This window comes from Amphiprion ocellaris, chromosome 17 (genome assembly GCF_022539595.1).
Source record: "Amphiprion ocellaris isolate individual 3 ecotype Okinawa chromosome 17, ASM2253959v1, whole genome shotgun sequence".
In the NCBI taxonomy this organism is placed as follows: Eukaryota; Metazoa; Chordata; class Actinopteri; family Pomacentridae; genus Amphiprion; species Amphiprion ocellaris.
Window position 1 is genome coordinate 6,527,136 of NC_072782.1, and position 5,809 is coordinate 6,532,944.

The following is a 5,809-nucleotide window of genomic DNA, read 5'->3' on the forward strand; positions in this document are numbered from 1 at the left end:
GACAACATGCTAAACTATGACGTTTTTGTGACATTTTGCATGACACACTTAACTATGAAATTTTTGTCACATTTTGGACGACATACTAAATTATGACGTTTTTGTCAAATTTTGTACAACATACTAAACTGTGACATGTTTTTCCATATTTTGGACGACATACTAAACTATGACATGTTTTTCCATATTTTGGACGACATACTAAACCAAGACGTTTTTACATACTAAACTGTTTTTCTTTCTACTTCCTGAAAAGTTTGGTCAATAAAAAAGACAAAAACTGTTATTTTCAGGTGAACTAAAGACAGACTTTGTGATTTTTCTGCTCACATGTTGTGTTGTTGTAAACTTCCTCTTTCAAATAAATAGCCTCCTAACCCCCTGGAAACCAAAGTTTTCCTGTTTTTGTGTTGCTCCTCGGCGACCCTAGACAGCCGGGTCGTAATGTTTTTTGAGCAACACACCATACTATGACGTTTTTACAATGATGGTTCTACTATGGAACCAGTTTGACATGTTCAGGCGTTCTTTGTGTGAAAACTCAGAGATTTCAGGTAACAGAAGGTGGTTTTCAACTTTCTTTGTTAACTTTCTACTTCAACTTTAAACTAAATTTCCTTCACTAACCCAGCCCTCTGGACTTCCAGTAAGCTGTGTTCCTATTGGCTGTCCAGGTGGCTGCTTGGTGTTATCAGGAACACCTGAGCAGTTCAGTGTCTTCCTGCTTTATTTAGCTGCAGACAAACACTTCCTCTGCTTCTCTCCACCACTGAACTGGGTTTGGCTCCATTGCTTTAGTTTGTTGTTTAGGCTTCGGCTTGCAGCTTCCAGTAGTAAAATCGTCTTTAATGTGTTTCTTGGTGTGTTTTAGGGCTTTGTACTGGATAGTTGTCTTGGTAAATGTGGTTCTTTAGCCACAGTTAGCACATGGTACTAATGTGTGCAGTGATTAGTGGATTTGATGCAGCTGAGTTGTGTCTTTATCTTGGCTGTAGTGAGTCTTCAGAGGTTTCTGGTCAGACACATTCTGTATTCTTGTTTGAGAACCAGCGTTGGTTGTCCAGAAGGTAAGAGTTCCTGATTCTCTGTTCTCAGAGGTTCTCTGGTAGGCTGCAGGAGACTTTAGCGTTTGGGTTGTGCTAGTTTGGTTTTTGTACGGTTTCATTTGGACGACTATCTTGAGGCCCCTCCATGTGGTTCAGTGAGGTTTTCTGGAACAGTTCTACAAAGCAACCTGCAGCAGAAGAGCCTTTGAGAGTTTTTAGGAAGTTCTGGAGATCAGACTTTAGAGCAGCAGAAACATTTGTCAGCAGTTTGAGCAGGAGAAGGTGAGCTTCAGAGTAGAAATGAGACAGAAACCTTCTTGACCCGTGTGGTGAGGTCCTGTACCAAGAGTTTGAGCAGGTTGTGAAGAGTCTGTAGTTCTTTGGTCTGAAAGCACAAGAAGAGTCGACTCATTAAAGGAGAAAACAGGAGATATTGTTGGTTCTTCTGTCGCTCTGCAGTTTCCAGTTTCCTTAGACTGAATATCAAGTTTATATTTTAAATGATTTCCCATGTGAGCCCAAGAAGACTTCAATAAACTCCCTCCATCCCCTGGACACAATATATTTTATTACAATGTTAAATCTTTTTTTTTTTTTTTTTTTTGAATATGTTTTTGAGTTTTAATCATAGTTTTAGCATAGTTTTTTCTCTTTGCTTGTTTAGTTTTGTCATCTGTGTGAAAGATGCTAAACAAATAAAGTTGAATTGATAAACTGAATAATTGACTAACTCATGATTGTGACAAGAGAAGTATTTAAGGGTTTGTTTCGTTTTTAAGGTTGGGGTTAAAATCTGGACAGAAAAAAAATTAAAGAAATAAACTACATTAAAAAAAGCAATTAAGTCAAAGGAAAAAAGCATTTAATACAATAAAACTTTGAAAAAGGAAATTAAACATTAAACACAATTAAATTATATTAAACAGACAAAACATTTAATTAGAAAATTAAACAGAAGATACCAAACATGTAATTATGAAATTAAACAAAAAAATTCAAACAAAAATATTAAACATTAAAGATGAAATATTTCAGATAATTAAACATTTTAAAAATACAATTAAACAAGAACAATATTAAACATTTAATTAGATAATTAAACCTTTAAAAAGAGAAACATTTAATTAAAAAATTAAATGTTTAATTAGAAAATTTAATCTTAAAAACAATAAAACTTTAAATAGGAATTAAACAGAAAATACAACGAAGCATTTAAAAAGAAAATTAAACATTAAAAGGTGGTAAAACATTTAAAAAGAAAAACCTTAAAGATTTAATAGAAAAATTAAACATTGGGAAAGAAAAGGACATTTTTCAAACAAGCCGATAAAACATTTGAAAAAACAACAATTAAACATTAAAAAGACAAAACATTTTGAAATCAAATCAGACGTTAGAAAAGAAAAGGTGAGAAAAGAGCAAAACTAAACATTTAAGAAGAATCAAACTAAAGACAAAACATTTGAAAAGACACCAGTTAGACTTTAGAAGATCAAATTAAACAGAAGAGACAATAAAACGATCAAAAAGAGCAAAAACAGATAAAGGTCTTTAAAGCGTTTTCTAGTCTGAAATAAAAACAAGTTGTTTCTTCAAACATTTCTTCTTTCTATGTTCTTGGTTTGATTGTGGACAGATTTACTAAGAACTCATTTCAGAAAACTGCTTTCCAGATAAAGTCTACTAGTAGTTGAAGGCATCGATCAAACTAATGTTACCTTCTGATCTCCACAAACTTTACTGTTCTGTGAAGAGAATCAAAGTTTGTTGAGGATTTCTAAAAAACTCACAGGTGAAGGTCTGAGAAGAACTCAGATGGATGGTCTAAATGTGAAATCAAGACTCATGGTCACAAGTTTTAAGGCTTCTGTTAACCAGAAAGTTCAAACTAACAGAGAAGTACTGAGAAACTTTTAAGATTTCAGTCCTTAGACTGTCTGAAGGTTCAAACTAACAGAGAACTACTCAAGAACTTTTAGGTTTTCAGTCCTCAGACTGTCTAAAGGTTCAAACTAACAGAGAAGTACTGAGAAACTTTTAAAACTTCAGCCCTCAGACTGTCGAAAGGTTCAAACTAACAGAGAAGTACTGAGAAACTTTTGAAACTTCAGCCCTCAGACTGTGGAAAGGTTCACACTAACAGAGAACTGCTCAGGAACTTCGAAGATATCAGTCCTTGGACTGTCTGAAAGTTAAATCTAACAGAGAACTACTGTGGGACTTAGAAAATTTCAGCCCTCAGACTGTGTGAAAGCTCAGGTCCTGAGGACTCGGGAGGTGTGGAGGCTTGGAAAGTCTTGGAACTGAGGGTTCAACCCTCCAGCACAAAGGCTGAAGTCCAACCTCCTGAGAAAAACGGTCGAGTCGAGACTCAAGTTAAAAAAAAAACTCGAAACGACAAAAAATAGATGATAAATGCGCAAAAAAAAGAAGAATTAGTATCTGAGCGAATAGCTCAGGGGGATAAGAGGAGAGACTACAGAGTGGAAGGTCGCAGGTTCAAGACCCGCCAGCGGCAGTTTTCTTTCTTTGTCTTTGTCAGAATTTTGATGAAAATTTAAGAAGTGTCTGGTCTTGAACCTGCGACCTGCAGCTCCATAGGCAAATCCTTAACTCACTGAGCTACAGATCAGATAAAAAGAAATAAATTCGTCGTCCCTTTGGCATCGTAGTTGCTGATGTCACCACATGGGTGGAGCCAAGGCGGAGTCTGGGTGGAGTCAGGGCGGAGAGTAGGCGGGGAGGTGGGTGGCGGCCTCCCCCCTCTACTCCCCCACCTCCCCTCACCACCCACCACACCTTCCCCCGCCCGACGAGTTCTTCGAGTCTCCACGAGTTCTTCGAGTCTCCACGGGTTTTCCCGAGTTTCTGGAGTTTCCACGAGGTCCGAGGCAGAACAAGTTGTCATGAAGAGGTGTTGAAGTCGGCCAGGATGGACTGACTTTTTACAGCAACTAGAAGGAAGACCACTAGAAGAGCAGGTCTTTAACCACCATCCATAAAATCCATGGAGCTGGATCCAGAGAAATGAAGGAAGGTCAACTTTTATCAACCTCCATCCAGATGTTCAACTTCATATCTTTACTTGGACATTTTTAGCACCACAAACCTTTAAAATCACACTTTATTATCATTTATTAGGACTTTAATGGAATCCACCAGCAGATTTAGTTTTTGTTGACAAACTTTATTCTTGTCGTCGTGGGACTGCAGTATTTAAAACTCTTCCTTCTATTTGACCTCATGTTTATTAGTTTTAGTGGAGAAAGTTGTTTTAATTGTCGATTAGTCTCTTAAAAACCAAACAATAAATTGGATTAGTCAAGAGGTTTAAATTTCTTACTTTGTCATATTTTAAATATGACAAAAAATATAAAAATAAAGCGTCTTGAGACAATCTGACCTGTAAATGGCATTATATAAATAAAATTGAATTAAAACTGTATGTATCCTGTAATGTTGGAGTAATTCAGCCATATATGTTGGAAAACACATTTTCTTTGTTGATTAATCTGTTGATTGTTTTCTCCACTAATTCATTTCTTGTTTTGGTTTATAAAATGTCAAACCCAAATATATTCAGTTTACTGTCATCAAAACCAAAAAGATTTACATTCATGATGCAGGCAATCAGGCAGTTTTTCACTTTTTATCTGAGTTTAGCCAGAAAGATACTTGATAATGTGTGAATTGTTGCAGCTTGTGAGCCGTAAAAGGTTTTAATCTTTGGGGCCGAGTGTCAAAAAACATTTACAAACCAACATCAACAAAACACTCAAAGATTTGAACATCATTAAAGGGAAATCCAACTTTTGCATGACAACGTCTAATTAAAGGACATTTATTTCCAACGTAAATGTGTGATATTCATCCTCTGGAGCTTTCTCTTCACATCGTCTTCCACCTGGACTGGTTTGGTCGGGAGCATGTGCAACAAACATTTGAAAAACTGCACTTTAACATCAATGAATGACACTGAAGTTTAATCTCTACATAAATGAGACTGAGTCTGGATGTGCTGCTCTGTCATTAACTCCTAAGTTTAGGGAAAGTTCAAACAAAAGAGGACAGTTCAGATAAGACTTGAGAATGAGCTTATTTTGAACAAACATCTCAGACTTTCTGAGCTTCAGCACCTCTAGCAAGATATTTTAACAACAAGCAACTCAAGAGATCCAGAAGTTGGAGAGAGTTAGCTTTAGCTGAGCCAAAGAACATGTGGGACGCTAACCTAGCAAACATTTCAGACTTTTCTCTGTGAATTCTGAGAAATAATTTCCTATTTAATGACAGAGCTACACATCTTAACTCAGTGTCATTAAAACAGACTCATTCAGTGTCATCCATCCATATTAAAGTGCAGTTACCCAAAATGTTTGCTGCATGAGCTCCAACAAAACCTGTCCAGGTAGAAGGCCACTTTGACAAACAGGAAGTGGAAGATTCCAAGCAGATTTATAGAAGGGGGAACCGGACTGTACTAAGTGTGGTCGAGTATAGAGGGGTGTTTTGTGGGTTTTTCAGGCTGATAATGATTATTAGTGAGACATTTGAAGTAATATTCATTTGCAGTAAATTAAAGTATTTAAAATCTTGGAGTTAAACTTAGAAGAACACAAACTCTAAAAGAAAACTTTGTTGATACGTTCTTGTTTTGTTTACAGATGTTAAGTTAAAGGAGTTTTACTCGTGACATATAACCAATCAAATCACTCCAGAAGACAGAGCAACCACAGATAGATAAAGGTTTCACAGCCAAAGTA